Here is a 25925-nt window from a genome sequence, read left to right as displayed (position 1 = left end):
CAAAGCATTACGATAGTATAGCACAAGCTTTGAAAGGTCCCACCCAAGCTGGAAAACAATGTTGACTCAGCAATGGACTGCCCATCTATTGTCTGAGGATCAGCCTCCTTAAGGGCAGAGACTCTCCTAACCAGAAGACTGTCCACAAAGGGAAGCATACTGGGTGACTACAGGAAGTTATGATACACAATGTGCTAAGGTGTGGAGGGCTTGGGACATGTGAGTACACACACTCACCAAATTACAAATTTTTTTTTGATTAATACACAGCCTCAGTTCCAAAATTTCCCTGCCCTCTTCTGCCTCTCCTTGGGAATTATGCTTGAGCATAGAGTCAAAAGGGGACCGTTCTTCCTTGTGATTCCAGCAATTCTCCTATACCACCCTATACCATCCTCTATATCAGCAATTATTAGTTACTATGAGACCTAGACACTTACATGGCCAGGAAAGAGATGGTAATGCCTCAGACTCTCAAAAGCCTCCGGTGCGATGAGGGGTGATAACCACTCTCTTCCTTGAACTTATCACGTGCGGTAGCAACGGTATGATTAAAAAAAAAAAAAAGTGGTCTTGCCACAAGAAGACTTGACTGTGAATACCAGTTATGAGACTCCCTAGCTTGTATGATCATGAAAAAGACAACTTCTCAGTCTCAGCTTCCCCACCTGTAAAACAGGAATAATGGATGCGTCATCTAAATGGTCTCCCAGAGGTGTGAGGAGCAAAGCAGATGTTATTTGGAAAGGGCATTGCAAACCTCCCAGTGCTGTTCAGTGCTAGCTATTATTGTCATTATTATTATGCACGGAGTTGTGAGGAAAGAGTTTTGCGAATCCTAAAGTGCCATATAAAGGTAGCTATCATCACTGCAGACTATTCCTCCACTTAAATTTAAAATATTCATATGGAAAATATCTACATAAAAAAGACATGGATAATCCCAAAGAATCCACATTGACATCCCGTGGCACAGATTTTTGCACAGAATAGGTACTTTATGAATATTGAGTTTAATTTGATTTGTTTCTGATGCCCCCCCCCCACCTCCCAGTAATCATTTTCTTTCAGTCCACATCAATACCAGTAGCAAGGGACAGCTCCTACCAAAGGGTGTGAGGTGCGAAAAAATTCAGCCTGAGATTAGGAAGTAATCTGAGATGAGATATCCACAAACCAGATAGTGTACCCTAGAAGTGTTGATGAAAGAAGGAGTTTTCCTGGTTGGCAACTAGCACTCATGGATACACTGTTGAGAATGGATACCCTGAACTGATTCTGTACATCAATGGGCCAGGATCACAACTGGAAACCTACCAGACAAAGAACATATTAGCTTGGGAGCAGCTGAATAAAAGGAACACTGGCCTAGACCTCAAAAGAGCAGAGGAAGAACATAGCAGAGCTCTGGATTTTGGAACCAAAAGACGAGTTTAAACATGAGCCCTGTCACCCTGTCGTTTCTTTCTAGGCCTGAACTTTCTTGTCTGTAAAATGGAAATCACAACCGCAATGATGTTCTTCCTGTGGACGTTGTGACAAAAGTAATTTGTACACTTTTAAAGCACAAGAGAAATGTATGTAGTGATTTTGTCCTGGGCCTGCTGTGTGTCCTTGGGTCAGCTGCTTGGATTCTCTAAGACTCAACTTACTTCTGCATAAACTGAGGAGCGAGGACCAGATGACCCAAAAGCTCCCTTCTAGTAAGTCAATCAATCAGCTTACTTTTATGAAGTACCTACTATGTAGCAGGTACTATGCTAGGCACTAGGAAAACTGACAAGAATCAAAGTCTGTCCTCAAGGAGTTCAAATTCTGACATTCTATGAGTTTAGATTTTTAAAATTGTAAACCTCAAATATTACTGATAATGTAACAGTTGTTCCCCAAACACTAAATCTTTCAGGTTATAGTTGAAAATCAATGAATTCTGCATTAGTCTATTCCCCTGCTTTCAGGTAAGACTAGACCAAAAGCTTACTTTTCTTTCAACCACAAAAATGTTTTAAAATAGTATGAAAGCATAGCGTTTCTTCACTCCAGGGCTGCATTTTGAATGGCATTTGTCACATCATTATCAATTTAATATAAAATAGCCAAAATGTTTCTTAATCACAAACTACTATAGAAATGTGAGCTACTGTTATTTCAAAACTGGCAAGCTATCTGACCAGGAGAGGAGACTGGCCAGTATATATGGTACGCCAGCCTACAGATTCCATGGGTACCCATGAAATGTCCGGAGAGCTATAGGACGGTCCTATCACATGGGTTACGTGCACTATAGAAGATTTATAGCAAGATATGGACAAGAATTACATGGGATAAGAAGGCAGGGCCCCCAGAACCATTGAAATACTGAAGCATCATCATTATTATTGTTATAATATTTTATAAATTATGTTATAAAATACACCAAAGACTTCTGATTACATCAATGTGGAAAACCCCACACCAAAGCAGATCATGATGCACCTATAATTTATAGCTTAAGAGTTACTCAAGACTCAGAGAAATTAAGGGACTTACCCATGATCATGTAACAAAGCATCAGAAGGAGTTAGTATCTGAGCCAAAGCTTTACTAACTACAAGTCTTGCAGTGTTTCTAATATATCATGATGCTATATTATTGCATGTTAATAATATATTAATATAGAAAAATAATAGCCAAAAACTGACACAGATTGCTTCTAGTTTTAAAACTGAATGTTTAAATATTTTGTTTATAAATTAACTGTTCACAACATGGGCACATTTTCTTTTTAAAACCCTGTTATAAATCCCTAAAGTTCTAAAGCCACAGCAAAAAGGCATTAGCTGTTCCTCTCAATCCCCTTCTCCCTTTCCCTATTCTGTGCACCCCCCAGCAGGAGCCATGAATGCCCCTGCTGCTTCTCCCGTGAGAAGGGAAGGTTCCCTGCACCATCTTCTGCATGAACCCTTGCCTGATCTCCTAGAACCCTCCAAAACCACACTACCTTGTATTTAGCTATGTAGAACATATTGACTTTTATTAATCTTATTATTCATACTGCCCATATTTATACTCTGCCCCAAAAATCTTAGTACAGTTTACTACAAGTATTTTAAACTTTAATAGCTTAAAACTACATGAACACTTTTGCAACACTTTACATATGTATTTGTTTTCTCCTCCATTAGAATATAAACTTCTTATGTCAAGGAGGTCACTGATTAAAAAGGAAAGCTCCACATATATTTATATTTATAATATCATTTTCTGTAGTAGCAGAGAACAGGAAATAAAGTAGATATCCATCAACTAGGGAATTGCCAAAAAGTGATAAATGAATGGAATGGAATATTACTGTGATGTAGGAAATGATGAATACGAATACAGAGAATTCTGGAAAGATTCAAATGAACTGTTGAACAGAGCTAGAGAAAATCAAAAAACTAGGTGACCAGGTCCACTCACCGTAGGGGTCATTCCTCCTCAAGTCTCCTGTGGCACTGCCTCCCTCCATCTCCTTAGCTGAGGACCTCACTTCATATTTTACCCAAAAAAGTCAAAAAACCAAAAACAGGCCATTCACAAAGAACTCTCTCTTCATCATCTTTCTCCTCCTTTATCCCATGTCCCATGAAAGATTGGCTCTTTCTTCTACTTGCCAAGTGATTTCATGCCCCCTCTACCATCTCACTTTCTCACTAATCTTCAATCTCTTCCTGTCTACTGGCCACTTCCCTGCTGTCTCCCCTACCCTTAAAACCATCCCTGACAGCTATTCTCGTATATACGTATATATGCATGTGTATATATATATATACGTATATATGCATGTGTATATATATATATACATATATATATACACATATATATATACACACACATATATATATGCACACATATATGTGTGTGTGTGTTTGTTTCCTCCATTTTCACATCTAAACTCTTTGAGAAAGCTGGCTATAATTGGTGCCTCCATTTCCCATCCTCTCACTCTCTTCTAAACGTTCTGCAGTCTGGCTTCCAACCTCATCATTCAACTGAAACAGCTCTCTCCAAAAGTACCAGTGACCTCTTAATTGCCAGATCTAATGGCCTTTCCTCAATCCTCCTCCTTGACCTTTCTGAAGCTTCTGAAGCAATGTTCACCCTCCTGAATATTCTCTTCTCCCTAGGTTTTCATGACACTGTTCTCTCCTGGTTCTCCTCCTATCTACTTATCAGTCCTCTTTGCTGAATATCCCTCCTGCCCATGCATACCAACCACGAGGGTTCCCCTCTCATCAAGGTCTATCCTTGACCCTCTCCCCTACTCCCTCAAATTTGGAGATCTCATCAACTCCCATAGGTTCCACTACCATATCTATGCAGATGACTTTCAGATCTGTTTATCCAGTCCTAACTTCTCACCTGAATTCTAGTTTCACATTTCTAACAGCCTATTGACCATATTAAATTGGATGTCCTGTAGATATCTCCAACTCAGCATCTAAAACTAAACTCATTACTATTCTTCCAAAATCCTCCTCTCTTCCTAACACTTTCCTTACTGTCAAGATCGCCACCATCCTCCCAGCTACCTGGGTTTGTAAACTGTGTCATCCTCAGTCCTCACTTTCACTCATCCTACATTTCCAATCTATTGTCAAATCTTATCATTTCTGCCTACACATCTCTTACATATGTCCCCTTCTCCCCACTCACACAGTCAGGACAAGGTTGCAGGTTCTCATCACCTAACTGCAATATTATTGCAATAACTACAAGCAACACTGCAATAGCCTGCTAGCTGGTCTCTCTGATTCAAGCCCCTTCACACCTAGTCCATCCTATACTCAGCTGTCAAAGTTAAATTCCCTGAATTTAATCATGTCACTCTCCCCGTACACAATAAACTCCAATGGTTTCCCTATTCTCTACAGGGTCAAATATAAAATCTTCTATCTCATCTTAGTCCTTCATAATCTGCCTCCTCCCTCCTTCCTACCTTTCCAGTCTTTTTACACTTTACTTCCCTCCATGCACTCTATGATCCGCTAGTCTCCTTTCACTATTCATTGTTTCTCAAAAATGACACTCAACATCCTGACTCCATGCCTTTTCTCTGACTGGCTTCCATATCTAGAATACTCACCCTCCTCACTTCCCTCTCCCAGATCCCAGACTCAGCTCAAGCCAGCTTTTACAGAACACCTTTACACTGCTCCCCTATCCCCAAATCCAAATACTAGTGCCTTTCTCTAGGGTTACCCCCCATTTACATCATATTTATTTTATACATTCAGAGACGTTTGTATGTTGTCTCCCACATTCAAATGTGAGATCCTTGAGGACAGGGGCCATGTTCTTGCTTCCTTTGTATGTCCCTAGCACTTAGCACAGTGCCTGACACCAAGTAAACATTTAACCAATGCCTACTGACTAAATAAAGTGATGGAAAGTGAAGTGAAGAGAGCCAAGAAAACGACATACATGACTACAACAATGTGAATGAAAAGAACAATAACTATAAATAAAAAATGAATCTTGCAAAATTACAAAGAACAAGCTTGACCATCCCCCCCCAAAAAAAAGTCATGAGAGAATACTCTCTCAAATTCCTTTACAGAGGTAGTAGATTCTCGGGTGAAAAACAATGTGTATCACCTCAGATTTTTTTTGATCTGTTGATAGCTTTTGCTGATTTTTTTTTCTTTTTCCCCCTTTTCTTTTAAAAACTTTTTTGTCCTACAAGAGATGGCTCTCTGGGAGGGGGAGAATTAGTGATACAAGGAAAAATTATGTAATGTAAAAACAAAAGCTATCAATAACATTTTCTTTAAAAAAAAAAAAAGAATGTAAGCTCCCTGTACTCATACTCATAGACTGAGCCTATCACAGATCTGATACACAGTAAGCACTTAATAATTGCTGATGGGTTGTAACAGTAACTACTACTGCACAGCAATTAAGTTCTCAATGGAGAGGACCACCTGAGTCATCCAGCATGATGCTAACCAGGATGGGAGGAGAGGAAGAAGCTCAGGAAGTTACACAGAGAGTACAAGTAGACTACTGGTAAGAGTAGACATTGAAAGTCAAAGAGAGGAGTGTAATGGGAAGAGCACTGGAGAAAGGGTCTGGTGATCTCAGGACCTCTACTTATTAACTCAACAACCAGGCAAGTAATTTCTCCACCTCTAAAATGAGACTCGTCCCAAGGAACTTATGATGAATAGTTCTAATCATCTATGCCTACATGGTCACTATGGCCACTGAGTGTGTAGTGTTATGCTAGGGAAAGTCTTTTTTCATCAACACTACAACATTTTTTCCTCTTAATTGTCTGAGACAAGTAGAGAGCTTCATAGTACATGAGAAGAGCATCTTCGAATGAATCAGCAATCACAACTGAACCCCTCCGGAAACCAATAAGCATAATAAAGTGTCAAACAGACATTCTGAGAAGTCTCATCAAAGCACCCTCACTGGCATCCTGGCTCTCCCCCTGCTACATGTTGAATGTGGAGGAAGAACACCTGATTGGTGCTCTAGGGTCATGACTGGTGGAAATGTGATTCTAATTAGTTTCCCTAAAGACTTGGAGAATTTCAAGAGGCAAGCTGGCAACCCATCACAAAAGCAAGGTCAGTAGAATTAGACTAAGAAAATTATCAACTCAGGCTATTTTTAAATGTGTTTATTTAATCATACAAATATTCATCTCCACCTCTGACCTCTTTTTAAAGCTTCATCTCCAAATATTTTCTAGACATTTCTTGTTGGATATCACACCACCAGTCATGTCAGAGAGATGAAAGGTTGGCGTAATGGAAAGAGCTCTAGATTTAGAATTAAGAAAGCCTGCATTTGAATCCTGCCTCGAACAATTACTGGCTTGTGTAATACGGGGCAATCATTTTACCCCCTAAAGTTTCCGTTTCTTTTTCCATAAAATGGGGATGATAATTACAAGTGCTTCACAGGGTTGTTGTGAGTATCAAATAAAATTGTTGTGAATATCAAGTAAGATAAAATTATTTTGTAAACTTTAGGGTACTACATACACTTGAGTTATTATCTCAGACAACATATAAAACCATACTCCTCTCCCAAATTCATTCATCTTTTTGATATCCCCACATCTGTTAAAGACACCATCAGCTGTTTTCCCCATCACTCAGACTGGGCCTCCTGTACAATCTTTGTCACATTTAATAAAGAGCAGAGTAGGAGACAGGAGACTTGAGTTTTAATTACACCTGGACCACACCTGAATAATCATAGAGATATCAGGTCGTTCCTCTGGGCTTCAGTGTCATCTGTAAAGGGAGAGAATTGCACTAGATGATTTCTAAAGTCCATTCCACCTCCAAGATCCTAGGATTGTCAATCAGCCTGCTGCTTCATCAAGTATGACTTCTACCATCTTTGGGTTAAACAATTAGAAGTAGTTGTGGGTAAGTCTTCTAGGGTGAGGGAGAAGCAATATTTTTACAATTTGTGTACTGTTTCCTGGAAGTGGTATAAAAGTGTGAACTCCTAAACAGCAGAGACTTTGCAAGAACCCAATAGAAAGGGAAGAAAGGGTTAGGAGTCACAGAGCCTGGGTTGTTCCTTTTCCTCTGCCACTAACCAGTGCCTGACCTGGAGAAGTGATGCACAGAAAGCCTCTCTCTAGCCTTCAGTTTCCTCAACTATGAAGTGTTAACTTTTGCCACTGAATCTGACACTGACTTTAAACACTATGATATGACAAAAGCTTTTCCCAGATGTGAGAATCATACTTCTATGATCAATACCAGGCAAAATTTCAGATACATGATAAGGATATTGTCAGGAGGATGGAATGCATCTTGGGCTGAACTCTGGAGGGAGAAACTGACTTTTTCTCATCAACTAGACATTTCACACATTTTTTTCTTAATGTCTCAGATCTTTATAAGATTAAATTCAATTTTTTCCCAATCAAAAAGTGAACTTTCACACTACAAAAGGACAAAGTTTTTTTCTCAGCTAAAAGTCTTCTTTGGGAGATAAAATTCATGCAAAATGAATAAAATATCAAGTTCTCCATAATTCCTCTAGTAGGCCCAATTTCTTTCAGAAGTTCTCTGAGGTTCCACTGTTTTGAAGACACCTCCTGTAAACTGTAGTGATCTCAGACCCAGCAGCTGCAAACAACTAGCTAGATTAGCACTAGAGGCCTTGAAGACATTGTTTTAAAACCAAAAGAGACTGGTAAAGATGTGTGACTGAGCTTCTTCTGTCATCCTCCCTGGCAGCCCTAACTGACTCACCAGGTTCCCTTGGGAAGGGAACATGTACGCAGTTATTCCCACAAGGTGTTGTCTTCATCATTTTTTGTTTCAAAAGCACATCTTGATCAGGTATAGAATTAGCTGAAGTGGATTCACCATTGTATTAAACAAATCCAATCCAGCAAACATTTATTGTCGATGATAACAATCTTCTATCACCCAAAATGGGTGTTATCTGAAGTGTTGAATGCCTGCTTTTTCACAATATTCTTCCCAAGACTGTGTTATTTCACAAAGAATAAGAGAATTTAAGAGTTAGACAGGACCTCAGAAGACATCAAGTCAAACCTCTAATTGAAAAAGAAACCCTTCTAAGATGTCATGCCATCTAGCTTTGGTTAGAAGCACCCCATGAAGACAAACCCATCACCTCCCAGCAGAGCCCATTACACGTTTGGAGAGCTCCAAATGGCTGAGGCCATCTTTTGTTACCTCAAACCTACATTTGCCTCTTTGCAGCACATTGGTCCTAAGCTCTACCTGTTAGAAACAAACAGAAATTGCTGCAATCCCCTCTAAAAGGGGATAACCTTTCTAATATTAAGCCCTAAAAGTTAGCTAGCACATTCTCCCCAAGCCCTTCTCTTGTCCAATACTCACATGGCATGAACTTCACCATGAACTCTTCACCATACTGATCACACCCTTCTGGGCAGCTAGGTGGTGCAGTGGATAGAACACCAGTGCAGGAGTCAGGAAGATCTGAGTTCAAATCTCACCTCAGACACTTGACACTCACTAGCTGTGTGACCTTGGGCAAGTCACTTAACTCCAACTGCCTCATCCTGGGTCATCTCCAATCATTCTGATGAATAGATATTGGTCACTGGTCACTGGGTTCAGATGGCTCTGGAGGAGAAGTGAGGCTGGTGACCTGCACAGCCCTCCCTCACTCAAAAAACAAAAGTCAAGTGCAAGTCACATCATCATTTGTCTGATGGCATGGTCTTCTTTGGCAATGAAGGACGAACACACACACACCCTTCTGGATGTTCTCCAGCTAATCAGAATCTTTCCTAAACTGTGGAGCCCAGAAGTGACTGCAATACTGGAGATTATTCTGACCAAGGAAGCCTAAAGAAGGGCTTCATTTTCTTCTTCCTGGATAACATGTCGAAGTGAAGTCTAAAATGATATTCACTTTCCTGCTGCCACATCACACTGTTGATTCATTCTATAGGTGTTTTCAGGGCTTTAGCCTCCCAACAGACCCACTAATTCCTCATCCAACTGAATTACTCTGGCAGCAGATACACCACGAAAAAGCAAATTTTGCTTCATGGGTTCCTGAAATACCAGTATGTAGCAGTCAAAAACAAAACAAACAAAACAAAAAAGACTAAACAATAGCTAGTACCACCCCAATGGGAGGGGGCTATCTGGCTGGCCACAAGGGAAAGGATTCTGAGATAAGTAATGTCCTATTAGGTCTAACCAATGTCTTTTCCAGAGAAGGTGTTCTCCTTTGACATTAGCATCCAAGGATATTTCATGGGAGGTAAAAGTGTTCTTCCAAGCCATCCCTTTGAAAGGTTAGTCTTATTCTGATGACTCTGTTCTCTCCTTGATATAAGTATAGGCAGATCGATGGCAGTATACTGGCAGATCAAAACTCCTACATGCCTTCTCACTCTGTGCAACATTCCTGTCCATGTCTTTCCATAAATCTGCCTCCATGGAGAAGCAAGCCAAGGGTACTGGAGGCCTTCCTCTGATTCTTTTAATACCTCAAGGACATTGATGTTGCCCTCAGTCTGTCACCCCAAATATAATTCAGTCTAACCTCCCGCTACTCCAAGAATATCCAAGAAACTCCCCTGCAATATCCCTGACAAGCAGCTGTTCCATCTTACTTAGCAGACCTCAAATGAAGGGGAGCTCTAACTCCTGAGAAAGAGTTCATTCCACTTATAAACAATTCTAATTGTTAGACACCTTTTTCCATTCACAGAGCCTAAATCTTCTCCTGAAACTTAGTTTATTGTTCCTAGTTCTGCCCTCTGGAGTCAAGCAAAAAAAGTTTAATCCTCCTCATACAGAGATGCAGTGTATTTTAGTGGAAAGAACACTAGACAAGGAATCAAGGCAAGTCCTGCTTTGGATACCTACTAGCTGTAGTGACCACTGGCACTTCATGATCACTGTCTCTAAATTTCGGATTACTCATCTATAAAATGGAGATAATACCAAGAGAAGCTACCACCCAGGGCTGTTATTTGTAAAGTACTTTGCAAACCTTAAAGTGATATATAAGTTGTGGCCATTATTAGCCAAAGAAATTAATTCCATTGTTATACCAAGACCCCAGAATCCTGGGGTTTATGGGTCCTACAGAGTCAGGGTTTGTAAGTTTGAGAGGAGATGCTGGGTCCCAAGCCACCTTGGCACTGACAAAGGTGGGGAATAAAGGGCATGATTATTCCGCGGCTCAGTCACAGAGCTGGGATACAAGGCTGTCGGCTGGGAAGTTAGAAACCTTCACTCTCCACAGAGAATCCCCCTGGGCCACCTCCGTAACGCTGCTCCTCTCTATTTAATGAGGTTTTCCTGATGGCTTCAGAAACTAGTTGTACTGCTAGCCACAGACTAGGAGTGACTGTAGGCCTTCCTCTCCCTGAGAGATACAGAATTCCCCAGGATCCTTGGACTCACCTCTTCTCAGCCTCTGACCCATAAACCCCTTCTCTAGCCTCTAAAGGTAGTCAGGCTACAGAGGAAGCCTTGGGAGAAGAAAGAAACTTAGGGAATGGAGGCATTCTCTGGCTCTCAGAATCCTTGACTTGTGGAGAGAAGAGTACATCTCCTTCCTCCATCCCTCCTCCCTTCCTCAACCCATCTGGGACTGTTCCTATGGTTTTGTGTGCAAGCATGCCTTGAATTCCAGGATGTGTCTTAGGCAACAGAAAAAGGAAAGAATATCTTGATGGAGCTGAGGAAGCTAGAAGCTGGAGCACACAAAACCTTTAGGATAGGGAAAGAATCTCCATCCTCTATTTTTATGTGGGATTTTGTTATTATATTGACAACACAAACTGAGAGGCCACATCAGGGCAGTGTGGTGCAAAAAAAGTGGGGACAGCCCTGGATTAGGAGTTAGGATTCCTGGGTTATAGCTCCATCACAAGTTCAAATTCAAATGTGTGATCTTGGAAAGTGAAAGAATTTCTCTGCAAATCACATCACATTTGGAAAATGTATTCATTAATCCCTGCTCTATTGACCCCACAGGGTTATTGTAGCGATCAAGAGAAATGTTGCATGTAAAGGGGTATGGAAAAAAATCTAAAGTGAGATTGAAATGCTTATAGGAAGGCACTGGGAAGTACTGTGGTGGTCATTAACAGAGTTTGTGATCAAAAGGTTTGTTTAGAAGGGTACTGGCAAACTCTAGTATGCCCCAGAGAGAAAATAGCCTAGTTTGTGAGAGGAGTGGAGATCACACCATAGAATAACTGGCTGAAAGAATTGAGGATGCACATTCTGCACAAGACTAGACTTAGTGAGGAACATGATTACTGTAATCAGGTTTTTGGGGAACTATCATGCAAAAAAAAAGATTTGATTTGTTTAGCTTGTCCCAAAGGGCAAAGTTAAGACAGAAGCAATGGAGAGAAGGAGCAAGTGATAGAAAAGAAATGGGAAAAGTTCCTAACAACCAGTCATCCAAAAATGGATTGGATTGCCTTGGAAATAATGAGTTCCCCATCACTGGAAATATCAGACTATAGAATTTCATTTCATAACCTACTAGATATGGTTCTGTGACCTTGGTCACATCACTTAACTTCTTAGTTTCCTCACCTCCCAAACTAAGATTACAAGTTGCAGAGATTGGTAGGGGGAGTTTTCTGTCCTAGCAGTTACCTACCCATCTCCAAAGATGAAGAACTCACTATCTCCGAGAGCAACCTGGATGACCACTCATCGGGACACCATGGGGAGAATCTCAGATAAGCAACACTGCACTAGACTGAGCTCACAGTTCAACAGAACCTCTAGCTCCTTCTAATATGTATAGCTTTCTTTGCCAATCTAGCCATCATCTAATCATTCTCCTATACAGATAAAACAAAAGCAAAATCAGTTTGGAGCCTACCATCAAAGTCACTGAGTAGATCTTCTATGGATGCTACCTAGAAAGGCAAAGATTCGTTATGTACAAACTCCTAGGTATTATGAATTACTTTTTTACATTCATATGCCTTTCCTTTTCAACTAGACTATGTGATCCTGTAGGGTAGAGACCTGTCTTATGCTTCTCTGTATATCTATGCCTATGATTAGCTAAATGAAGCAGTGCAAAGAATGCTGAGTCTGGAATTAGAAAGACTTAAGTTCAAATTTAGCTTCAGATACTTCTTAACTATGTAACCCTGGGCAAGTCACTTAAGCTCTGAATGCCTCAGTTTCCTCAGTTGTAAAGTGGGGATAATAATAGTACCTACTTCCCAGGGTTATTGTGAGGATCAAATAGATATCTATAAAGCACTTAGTAAAGTGATTGACACATAGTAGGTGCTTAGGAGCCATTCAATAAATACTAGATAATTGATTGTTTCCCTTTATCTCATCTGAACTGCTAGTGTCCTAATTTAATTTGAGGATGCTGAAGATAAGTATTGATTACTATGGTTGTGCTGAAAGAATTAAAAAAGGAATTCACAAAGTAAGAATAAGCCTCCCCCACAATGAAGAGGTGGGACATGACAAGCTTGGCATATCCTGCCTCAGTACAACATTCTCTGCTCTCCACAGCTCTGGCTATACATGGTCCTGCCACCCCAGTGTTTAGACCCTTCATTTGTTACAAGGACAAAGAACACATGGAAGAGACCCAGGCCTCAGCCCAGAACTTCACAGACATACAATCAGTGGTTGAGTCAGGCCATTCTGGAGTTACAAAGCTAACCTTGGCCTTCCTGAGGCTCTTTCCTTGTCTTTCACAATAAACACCTGAGGCCAGTTTCCTCCAGCCTAACTCTGGTATGCTCCTGACTCCAAAGCTGAGCTCCTTAGAAGGAAGAAGGCGGCAGGGAATTCTTTTCATTCAGAACTTATTTTATCATCAATTGGAACAAAGGCACACCAAATTTCCACTGTTTCAAAGTTAACATGAACCTAACCTGCTAACCTGGCAGCAGGATGCTACTGACTAGAAGACCAAAAAAAAAAAAATGTCCTGTTCCAGATCTCACAGGGCACAACAGAAGGAAAAAGAAGAATAATATCGCAAGACCCCACTGTGACTGCAGAAGCCCCGTAACAGCTGCTCTATCATCATTTTTATTTAACTTTTTAGAGCAATGTAATTGAAGTAGGGACAACTCTGATTATCCGTGGGATAATCACCTACTCTCTGGACTGTCCCCATCCTTTGCTTTCTCCCCTGTCCTCCATTTCCTGTCTTTTAAACTATTCTGCCATTTATCAGCACCTCCATCAGGGCAGCATAGGTCCCTGAGAAATAATGTGGGCCTCCAATCAAACAACCCTATTCAATATAAGAATGTTCTAACAATATGAGCTATTCAAAAGTAAAATGAGCATCTTCCTGGGATAGTGAGCTCCTCCACCCTAGAAGTGTTCAAGCAAAGGATGGATGGAGATCTCTGACACTTGAGGCAGGCTTGACATGAGAGCAAAAAGATTCATGATATAGGAAGGGGTTAGAGCAGACACCCTAGGGAGGTATCTTCAAATACACATCAAAAATTCAGCCAAACTGTCTGAAGGGAGAGGAAGTTAAAACCAACAGCTAAAATAAGGTTTGGGGATTATCCCTGGAATTAAGTTATCCTTGCTAACCCTGTCCTTCCTCATGAGGAATGTCTGGCCAGAGCAGGGTCAATCATAATGTTGCACAGTCCAGATCCAATGACAGGCATTGAATAATATCAGATTCATTTCTCATTTGCAACACATATTTTCCCTTCACCTCATGTTTTCCCTAAACCTTGTCTGTGGCCTTCTTTTACTTTTTACTTTGCATACAGGGAATATTTTTTCCTATAAAAATGAAAATCAGTAAGTGTTATGCTTGGTTGCATTACTGAGTGGCTGTTGTAATTTTTTTACTGAACAAAGTTAAGATGTCCATTGTGTCTTCAGAGTATGGGGACTGTGGGCCCTAGAAGAAGGGCTGACTTTAAGGGCCTAGTCATCCAGATACTGCGTGAACTACTTCTAAAGATGAAGACTGTGAATTCAAATCCCAAGTTCAATCCTCTCTAAATCGCAGTCTTTTAGAGTTAAGTGGAAGAGTCATCAAGGCCAATCCATACTTGAGCAGGAATTCCCTCTACAATACTCCCAACAAATGGTCATCCAATTTCTGCTTGAAGACCACTGGGAATGGGAGAACTAGCCCACTCTTCTTTTGAAAAGTTCTGATTGTTGGAAAGTTTTTTTCCTTATTACGATCCAAAATCTAACTCTCTACAACTTCTACCTAATCATCCAAACATTTCCTCCCGGGACCAAGCAAAAGAAGTCTGATTCCTTTTCCATGTGGCATCTGGAAGACCAGACACTTGAAGAGAGAGATTGTTGATCTTCATATGGCAGAATTTTGGGTCCTCTCACCATCCTGGTCACCTGCCTCTGATAGTGTCTCTAAGCAAAGCAAAATCATCTAGGGGTCCTGTGTGAGCCAGCTGGCTGCAGTGAAATGCTGAGCTAGTAATGGTGTTAGATCTCTAGGGCTGAGGATTTCACATTTTGTGTTCCAAGGATGGTCTCCTTTTAAAGAAAAGTTGGATGGGACACAAAAGTAGAACAGAGCTTCAGAATACAAGGATGAAGGTGCTAACAATTTCTAATTTTCATTGAGCCCTAATTTTCATAGATCCTATAGACCTGAGGCTCTGAGATCTTGGTGAGTAATATAATATCATGTTATGTGTCTAAACTTATGTCTAGATGACTCCTGGCAAATAAGTGCAAAGCTGTAACCAGCACTGGGGAAATGAGGCACTGTCCCATCCAGAAGGTTGCATTTCCTTCCACTGTCTCCATACCTTGCTTCATGACACCTACAGTTCTACACCAGGGAACCAGTGATCCCAGCCACCCACCCCACCAGGGTTTCATCACTTTGGTGCTCCTAAGGGAGCTTGCTTTCCTCCTCCAACACAGAGGGGTGAGACGTTTTCTTTTCTGGCATGGCTACACAATGATCATACTACCCTCCACATAATGGCCATCTATGGCTACCTACTCCACAACATGGCAACACATACAAATTCCTCTGCCCCCTCACTTCCAAAGTAAAAATATTCCTAGCAACTGTCCTGAGTGTATAAATATCTATGTGTGTGATTAGTTTTAATTTTGTAAAGAACCTTGTGTATACAACTGGGAGTAGGGTAACGGAAGATACAAAACAAGTATCTGTGACCATATATGTGCACATGTATATGTACATATACAAAACGTGTTACTCTGGACTGGGATTGAGGTTAAAGAGTTAAAATAAAAATTATATATAATCCATTAGAACATTAAAAAATACACATAGTTCCTATGCTGTTTGCTAGCTTTCCCCTTGATCATATTTCGCCTCATTCCAAGTTTCCAGTTTCTCTTTATTCTCTCAGGTGTTCATTCATTCCATAAACATTAACTTTATGCTTTATATAAAACAATGTATTGAGTGCTAGAAAGCAATTTAGGTTAAGTAGTTCATAGTCCATCCCCTCATCAAGCTCACATTCTAGCAATAGGATAAGACACAAATACAAATTGCTGTGGTACATAACAATGAACGAGGGTACAAAGCAGAATGCTATACAAAGTCTAAGGGAAAGATCATCTCAAACTAGGGAGATCAGGAAAGGTTTCATGGGTAAAGTGAGACTTGTACTGGGCATCAAAGGATTGGTAATAATTCAACAAACGAAAAGACAGAGGGAAGATATTCTAAGCACAGGAAGTAATGAGAACAAGAGAGGAGAACATCAGAGTATAAAAAATTGAGGGACAGAATATCTAGTTTGGTTGGAGTGTGCAGTAAATAGAAGAGAGCAATATAAGATCATGGTGTAAGGTGACAAAAAATGGGAATAGTCAACACTGGAGGGGTTGTGGAAGGTTGGGTATACTAATGTACTGTTGGTGGACCTGTGAAATGGTCCAACTATACTGCAAAGCAATTTAGAATTATTCAAAGAAGGAACCAAAAATATCCATACCCTTTGACCCAGAGATTCCACTGTTAGACATACACCTCAAGGAAGTCAATGACAAAAAGAAAGGTCCTATGCATCAAAAAATTTATAACAGCATTTTTGTAATGGTAAAGAACTAGGGGGAAAATAGATACCCACTGATTAGGGAATGGCTAAACAAGTTTTGGTATATAAATGTCATAGAATATCACTGTGCTTTAAGAATGATGAATATGATAACTACAGAAAAGTTATAAGAAGTTAAAAGTTATAAGTTATAAGAAGACTTACATGAACTGATATAAAATGAAGTAAGCAGAACCAGAAAAGCAATGCATGTAATTACTACGATGGAAATAGAAAGCACAACAAAAGCCAATGCTAGAAAATCATAATGACCAAATTTAGTCCCCCAAAAAGTTATGAGAAGGCATCTCCCCTTATTTGCAGAGATCAATTCTATTTTCTTCTTTTTAAATGTCTGTTATAAAGAATAACTCTCTAGGGAAGGCATGGGAATGATACACTGGTAAATGCATGTAAAAACAAAATACATGAGTAAACATTTTAATAAATAAAAAGGTGCTGTGAGGTTATGGAAGGCCTTGAATACCAGGCAAAAGAGGTTGAACAAAGTTGTTGCGCTTGCTGTGGAACCCTACTCCTGGACATATTATGGATTTTACTCTTCCACAATCAATGGTGACCCTAACCAGAGATTTATTACCAGTTCTGGACACTACAACTAAAGAGGGATATGGAGCAGCTTAAGAGGTTTAGAAGAGAGATGTAGGTATGATTAAAGTTTGGGAGACAAGATGGAGAAAAAAAAGTGAGAGAAGCAGCATAATAGCACTCATCAAGCAACGCTCTTGAGGCCTCTCAGCATGGTGATCAACCATTCTCTGCTTCCAACAAGAGCAAAACAAAATGAAGATGAAGCCATAGCAAGAGGCAGTCCCACTGGAAGAAAGAGTTTCCTGTCTCTGGATGTTGAATACTCAAATGTAATGCTGAGGTCAGCTCTGACTCTGTAGGTTTCTCCTTGGGGGTCCTCAAACACAGGATAGCTTATCATCTGCTGCGGTTGACTTAGATAGTCCTAGCTGAAGATTCCCAGACCTATAATTTCATCCAAGCTGGGATGGGCTATCTTTAGGAGCAGTGACTACACACAAGCTGGTTTTTATATTTGTTTATATTGGGTTTCACTTGTATGTTGAATTTATAAGAAGACAATTTTTTCCATCAGTGGCTTTATAGGGAGATTTTTAAGGTGGAATGTTATTTTATTTTTCTCCCTCAAAGCCTGCTAACAAAAAATCTAAAAATAATAGCAGACAAAGGAGAAAGGCTTAGAAAACTCTTGTGGGTCCCCTTTAGTCCCAAGATTCATGGAGTAGTAGTTGTACAAATCCCTGTGATTAACATAAGCGCCTTCTTCTGAAGAGCTCAAAGTCCCAACAGAAACAGGGGAATTTCTATTTCAGAAAGGAGGAGGCAGAGCTTTTCTCTCACTTGGGTGCCGCTGCTGTTAATATTAACATTTCTGATTCACTGTGAGGAAGGAGGAGCCCAGCCCTAGCTTACTGCTGCCAACACTGCCATTTTGGTCATAGCATTTTCCAACCATATGAAAATGGCTTGTAGCTCTGGTGACATTTGGAACTTGTATTCCAGGTAGGATTATAGTGACAAAATACTGAGATGAAGAAGTTTAATCTCATCTGACTGAAGAGTCAAAGAATACAAAAGACAAAGCGCCGCCAAATAAAGTTTCTAACCTCAGCTTGTGGAACTTGAGTCAATCAATCAGTTTTTATGTAGCATGGTGGCTTTTAGGGAAGACCAGCTTAGTTTATCTGCTAAAATGCGCCTTTACAAAGGGTACCTAACAGGCAGCATATGGGAAAAGAAAGAACCCTGGACTTGAAGTCACAAGACCTGTGTTCAAATCCCAGATCTACCATTTACATGTGACCATAGGTCAAAGGCATTTAGTGTTGCTTCATCTATAAAATGAGAAGATTGTACTAGATAGCCTATGGGGTCATTTCCAACTCTGAGGATGGTAAAGGTGAGGCAAGGAGCTTAAGTTTTATTCTTCCCCATTTTGTAGGTAGGAAATTCATGTCCAGAGAAATGAAAATGACTTGCCCAAATCCATTTAGAAATTAAATTACCCCCAAAGACCACTGAACAACTTGCCTGATTGATTCTGAGGCAATCACCTCCCTCTGTGATTATGCATAAGTCATATTATCTTCCCATGCCTCAGCTTTCTATGCATAAAGTAGAAACAACAAATCATACCTGTTTGCTAAGATACTTATGAAATCTACAACTCTGGGTGCAGTATTTGATAGGTTTACCTCCTAGTACCAAAGCTTTCATTAAAGTCCTGCTACCCAGTATCACCAGCACATGGATCACACAAATAGGAGGACAGAAGCATATGATATATAAACTACCAACTGACTATCACATCCTTGAAAAGCAAAAACATCTCTACTGCATTGCAAAAACTCTCCTGGCTTCTCTTTCCAGTGATTATACAATAGTTTCAGGACTGAAATGTCAATTCTACAGACCTGCTAAACATCCCCAGTGTAAGCAGACAAGGTCTCTGGGTCACCCAAACGACCAACAAAATAATGCACCTCCCTCCCCCTCCATGTGACCCAATGCACAGCAACAAAACAAAAGCCCTAACCTGTTTAACTTGTCCCCTTATGGAGACACTCAGACTAAAAGAGAAACAGAATGATCCTGGCCCATAATTTAATCAAATTCCCCCAAAGCATCTTCCTTTACTTACCTGTGGTTGGTCCCCTGGGGCTCTGTTGCTAAAGCAGCCCACCTGTATAGAAAGCCAGGAAAAGGGACAGGAAAGATTGACAGCCAAGAGGATGGGTTGTAACTAAGCAAAAGGGCACATACAGCCTACTCCCTGGAAACAGCCTTTTCTGTACATTAATTGTCGGCAGCACTGCCAGGAATGAGATGGCTTTGTGCACAGCTACACCTCTCTATACAGAACAACCCTTCCTCTATCAGTGAACATTCCTACTTGTAGGAGGGGAGGCTGATGATGGGGAGTCAGTCCCTTCCTTCTCCCACTCTCACCTGAGATACTCCTGTAAGAAAGGCCTCTGGTGAGTCATCCTGGATGAGTTTATCTTGAAAGCACTGCAACATCAATATTCCCAAACTGACCGGCAAAAGAGACAGTCTTAAAGAGCTCTATCTCTTTCCAGCTGTATCTCCTCTCTAAATCCTTAGGGTAACTCGTAGTAGATGCTCAAGAGGAAGAAAACAAGACTTTTAACTTCAGGGAACTCTGCTTAGAGCTGTCTGCTTAGCTCACAAGGCTGCTTCCTCCCTCGGTATTGCAGGACCAGTTCCAGTAAGCCATCACCCTCCATATTACCCCCAAATGACAATATTCATCTGTTGCTGAAACCTGAAGGTTTCAGGCAGCTCGTTTAAATATAGCTCATCATAACAACACTGTAGGTGGAGAAATGAGGAGCTGGCAAAGCCCTGGGGATTCCCTGTTTATACGTATGAAGGATGATGCAATCTCTGTATCTAAATAGCAATCCAACATGGAATAACAGGACTCAAACAACAGTGTCTGCATAGCTAGAGATCAAGTTGATATATTCTGCTAGCCTCATACTGTGGCCATCAAGATGCCAAACATCATAACCTTGTTTTCATCCTCTTTTTAAAAAGCCACAAAAGCTGCAAAAACCTTATGTCCTGCCTACTTGTCATCTACATATGCATACATACATGTATACATATATGGATGGAGGGAAAAGTCCTCCTTTGTTTACATAAAATCTCTATCTCCTACAGACTCACCTGCTCCTGCCTCTTCACCTGAAGTCCTCATCCTGTGACGTCACAGTTTCCTTAGCAACCAATTGTAGAGTCACAAGCAAGGGCTTAAGACTTAAGGAAGGAAGGGAACAAATTTATAGGAATAAAGGTCCTGGGCATCTCTCAGCGGTCAATGCTGAGCACCCGGGATGCATGGATGCACACAGGAGAATGAAAGGAGAGTCAGTTAGCAAGCTCTTACTGAGTAGTCCCTATGTAGCAGGACATAACACAGGTACTTACTACTCTCTAGGCAGACAAGAGAAAGGGGGCAATTATCACTGGGTAGCATCTGAAGGAAGAAGAGACCTTCTTTCTAAGAAGTACTCTGCTCTCCTCATCTTCCTCCAGAAGTCATTTTTCAGTATGAAAATGCAAACTTGGAAAGCATTAGTTGGCTGACATGAAATCCTTTCCAACCCCTCAGCAACAATCTCCACTCCTTTCTCTCTTGAAACTCTCTTCTCCTCTGGTTTCTGAGATGCTGAACCTTCCTGTTCCTCCTTCTACCTTTCTTATTGTATCAATAACACCTTTGCTGGCTCCTCTTCCCATTCCTGAAATCTAACTAGGGATAATCCTCAAGAATAAGCCCTCCACCTTCACTCACTCAAAGAATTCATCCAATCTCATGGCTTCAAATATATCAAAAGCATATGACTGAAATCTCTACTTTCAGTCCTACCTGGCAGAAGCACTAGTCCTACGTTTACAGCTTCTTACAGCACCTCTCCATTTGGGTAGCCTACATATTCCCTTAAATTCACCATATCAAAATCTGTTATATCCATGATCTACTCAAAACTGGAACCCTTTCCCAACCAACCCATTTTTCTCTGTGATACCACTATTCTTCCCAGCTAAAAAATTTGAACTTTTCCCTCTCTTTCATTACAAAGACAAATCATCATCAAGTCTTGTTATTTCTCCTTCTAAAAATATCTTTTGGATTTTGTCACCATTTACATAGCCACCAAGTCAGTCTAGTTACCTATCACCTTATACTTGATCTACTGCAATAGTTTCCTTATCCTCTCTGCCTCCAATCTCTCCTTCTTCTGTACTACTCTGCATATATCACTAACATACTAATTTTTCTTAAAATATGCATGAATCCTATCACTCCCTAATACAGAACCTAAAATAGCTTCCTACTGAATTAATCCAAATTCCTTTTCTCAACTTTCAAGGTCTGACCCAAATTATTCTTATTGAACCTTCCTTCCCAATCCCCCTAACATGTACCTCTGACCCAGTTAGATTGGTGTTCTTGCTGTCTCTGAAGATGACAGGCTCATTCCTCTGGGTCTTTGTTCCCACTCTTCTTCCTCTCTGGATTAGAATGCCTGCCCTCCCTATTTCCACTCATACAAATCCTCTCTATCCCTTAAGCCAAGTTTAAATCTTCCTTTCTCAAGACGCATTTTCCATATACTCTAGAATACAGAGATCTTGTGTCTGGGATTCTTCTGCATTTATAAACAGAATCACACATTTATCACTTAGTTCTCAAATTTTTTCATGGAAGCTAGCTTTGACTTCTCAATTAGATTCAGAGCTCCTTGATACCAGGTACCATGTCTCCTATTGTATTCCCAATAGTGCTTAAAATGATGCTAACAAGCACAGGGCTGATGTTCATGAAATTCTCACTCACTGACCAAGTTGACCGCCCCCATCTCCAGATCACATTGGAACTTAGCTAGTGTACTTGGCCCTGTGAGAAAACTAGAGCAAACCCTGTGGGAAGAACAGTTGCCTGACAATATCTGCCACATAAAGGTGAACTGGCTTCTGGTGCCTTCTAACACAGTCTTAACTTGAAATCTTCCAAACTGATTACAAACTCAACAGGAAGTAAAAAGATGAAAGAACTGAATGTGCATCTAAACCAAGGCTGCAAAAAGACTTCATGGGCTCTCTTCTCCAGCCAAACTGGTCCACTTATTGTTCTCCAAAGTCAGAATTCTAACACCTGTTTCCAAGTCTTTGCAAAGGTCACCTCCATTCTTAGAATGTATTTCCTCCCCACATCTGCCTATTAGGATCTTTAGCTTTCTTCAAGGTACTAACCCCTCAGAAGGGCTTTGCTAAGTCCCTCTGGTTATTAATACTAACTCCATCATTAAGTTATATATTGTATTCATTTATTCTTGTGGCATATGATATTCATTCTTTTTATCTTTTAAATGTGTACCGAAATAGAAACTCCTTAAGGACAAGAAGTATTTTTCATTTTTTTCTCTGCATTCTTAGCATCTAGCACATAGCACAGTGTCTTGTACGCAGGAGACAATAAATAGAAGGAAGTAGAAAGAATACAGAAGGAAGTAAAAGAAATCGGGAAGAGGGAGGAAAGGGAAAGGGAAGGGGACAGAGAATAAAAAGAAAGGAGATGGGCTAAAGTCTCCTGTGGTCACATCAGGCTTTAAGAAACAGCAGCACAGTGACAAGGGGATGAGAGTCAGTCCTGGGACTTCATCTGGACAGGACAGAGACATGCCGGCAGACACTATCATTCAGCTGGCTCTAAGAGACGAGGCAAGCAAACCTAGATTAAGTAGTATGAGTCTAACTAGGCAACAGAAGTGGAGGAAACCTGGCAGAGTATGAAGGTCAAGAACTGGAGGACAGAAATATCAATGGATAGAGGTAACAGGGAACCAAATTTCACCTCAATATCAGGAAGACCTTTCTAACCAATTAGAGCTATCCAATGATGAAATAGGTTGTCTCTTTAAGTAGTAAATTCCCTGTTAGCAGAGGATCTCAGAAGGGCTGGATAACCATCTGTAAATGTTCTAGAGAAGATTCAGGCTTTCAGATAAGAGGCTGAACTATATGAACTATAGCATGCCTTCCACCCTAAGATTCCATGATTCTGTAATGAATCTAACCCAGGCCAGAAGGTTGGAATGAAGCACAATATTCCATCCAAGACAAAACTACCAGAACCAGGAGTCAGGAGACCATAGTTCCAGGGTTGGTTCTTAACTCTTAACTCCTCATGTAACTTCAGGAAAATCACTTCCCCTCCTTGGGCCTCTGGAAGCTTTTTACTTTGGCATGGCTAAGGAAATCATAATGTCCAAGGTGGGATATGCTCACTCTTAACTTCATTTCCTATCAGTCACCTCCTGGCTCCCTATACAAACCATGGGCAAGGTATTTTCTCAGAAAACCTACACCAGTAATTACTCTCAAAATCAATTAGAGGACCAAGCAGAGCAGGCACATCAGATGTGGCTTTTCCTTCCAAACCCAAAGACACCCTCTGCTTCTCCTCCCCCACTCTAGGCCTGTTAGGATAATTACTCTCACAGAGTAATGTTCAGAAGTGCCAATGTTATTCACATTACCTTGGAGACCCAATTAAGGGAGAGGAAACTGTTTTAAAGAGAGAGAGAGGAAAAAACCCTGATAATGCTGTTTTAGAGCTTTCTACTTATCTAACTGACCCCAAACATCGAGCTTGCCTTTATAGTCTGCCCCTCCAGCAATTGTCAGATTTTGGCCACCATGTGGGTCAGAAAGACACCTGAGTGTGGAAAAACAGTTTCAAAAGGCACTGTGCTCTCAATGCTTTGTGTACATCAGAGGTGCCCTCTCTGCCTCCTTGATGTGGTGTGGTTTGCTCCATGCTGTTGCAAGTCAGCAGCTAGAGAAGACCAGGCTGCTAATTAAGACAACAGGCAGGCATTTCTCTGGCTGACTCTGTGGTTGTGATATATTGCATCACTTCCCTCCCTTGCTGCTGCCCAGAACCACCATAACCTGTCAGCCTTGGCATCTGACCTCAGCAGTCTTCTATGGAAGGTAACCAGAGGAGCCACTGCTCCCCCCTCAGAAGTCAAGCTTTTTATCTACGGGACTGGTGCTTCCACCTTTCACAGTATCTGTGATTCTGTGTGTTCGCACCACAGTCACTCATCAAACTGAAGGGCTTGTGATTATTTTAAATGACCTGTCCTATTGAAAAGGAATAAGACTTATTTTGCTTGAACCCAAAGGGAAGAACTAAAGTAAAAGTAACAGCATCAGTTTTCAACTCTATCTAAGAAAGAAGTTCCCAACAGGTGATTTCAAAAGTGAAATGGCTATCTCGTTTGGGAGTGACCTCCTTGTTACTCAAAGTAATCACACAAGGCTGGATGACCATTTGTCAGGGATGTTACAGAGAGGATTTAGTCAGTCAGCTAGCCAATTAACAAAGCAACTATTAAGTGTTTACCATGTGCCAGGCATTATGAGCGTGAGGGATACAAAGCAAAGCAAAAAAGCCAGCCTGTGCCCTCAAGGAACACACATCTAATGGGGGAGACAGCAAGCTGAATCTTAAAGGAAGCCAGGTAAACTGAGACTTGGAAATAAGGAAGCAGAGCATTCTAGGAATGGGGCCAACCAGTCCAAAGAGTGGAGATGGAGTTCCATGTGTGAGGTCAATCAAGTGGGCCAGTGTGACTGGATTTTAGGGTTTGTTGAGGGCAGTCAACTATAAAAAGGCTGGAAAGGTAGAGAAGTCAGGTTACGGACAGCTTTAAATGCCATTTGATGCTGGAGGTAATAGGGAGCCACTGGGTTCACTGAGCAGGGAGATGACATGGACAGACCAACACTTAAAAAAAAGATCATCTTAGCAAATGAGTGGAGGATATACTTGAGGGGTAGAGTTGAAGCAGAAAGACTAGTGGGAAAGCTTTTGCAGTGGTCCTGGCAAGAAGCCTGAGCTAGCACTGTTGCTGCATGAGGGGAAAGAAGGGTACAGAGAGAGAATTACTAGGTTTATCCTTAGATAAAGGAGACAGAATGAACAAGACTGAGCAAAGTCAGGGCCTGGAAAGTAAAGCTGTATCCTGGCTCCCAGAAACCAGTGTGTGACTGTACTGGCCTTCCCCATCTGGGTCCACTATTCCTCTCCTACACTGTACCTAGTATGATACTTGATGACTAATTATCAAGAAGTTGACATTGAACTTGGCCCAGAATACCTTTGTTTTATCTCTGCCTTTTTGACATCCTACCCATTCTTGAAAGTCCAAATCAAAGGCCACTTCAGTTCAATTCAACAAACATTTATTAAAGTCTACTTGGTGCCAGATACAATGCTAGGTTCTAAGGATACAAAGATAGAAAAGAAAGTGCCTCCCCCCCAAGGAGCTTACAGTCTATTTGTGGGATTCAGTATGAACACAGACAGGAACAGTACAAAATAATTTAATTATAATTAAGACACTAACAAGGAGGAGGCAGAGTAGTGCTGTGGAAAGAGTGATAGGCCTTCCAAATACAGGAGACAGCTAGGACAAAGGCACAGAGAGGGGAAATAAAGTGGTATGTCTGGAGAGCAGCCCCTAGGAGTACAGGAAGGAGAATGACCTATGAACAAATTGAAAAGGTAGGTTGAATATTCACATAAAAGGGAATCATTGGAGTTTATTAAGGTCACATTTTCACCCTAGAAAGATGAGTGGCCGCAGTGTGAAGGGTGGACTGGGATAGGAGAGTGGAGGCAGCAGACCAGACAAGCACTGAGAAGGGTCTGAACTAAAGTGATGGTGTAGGAGAGGACTTCTGTGAGAGATTTTATAGACACAGAAAG

The 25925-nt window shown here is 40.9% G+C and overlaps 1 protein-coding gene across 3 annotated transcripts in view; it reads right to left on the bottom strand.

Moving 5' to 3' along the window:
• TRIM66 (tripartite motif containing 66) overlaps positions 1–20345 on the bottom strand; it is a 103934-nt gene extending 83589 nt beyond the window's left edge. For 2 of the 3 annotated variants that reach the window (XM_072619495.1, XM_072619494.1), the window contains exons 1-2: positions 19565–20345; positions 441–668 (exon numbers count right to left, since the gene is read on the bottom strand). The gene's annotated coding sequence lies outside the window, so the exon portion shown is untranslated. The remainder of the gene's footprint in view (positions 1–440; positions 669–19564) is intronic. The other variant, XM_072619497.1, reaches the window with a different exon arrangement.
• Between the last annotated feature and the right edge of the window lie 5580 nt (positions 20346–25925).

Source organism: Notamacropus eugenii, chromosome 6 (assembly GCF_028372415.1).
Source record: "Notamacropus eugenii isolate mMacEug1 chromosome 6, mMacEug1.pri_v2, whole genome shotgun sequence".
Classification (NCBI taxonomy): Eukaryota; Metazoa; Chordata; class Mammalia; order Diprotodontia; family Macropodidae; genus Notamacropus; species Notamacropus eugenii.
This window is presented reverse-complemented; position numbering and strand designations above follow the sequence as displayed.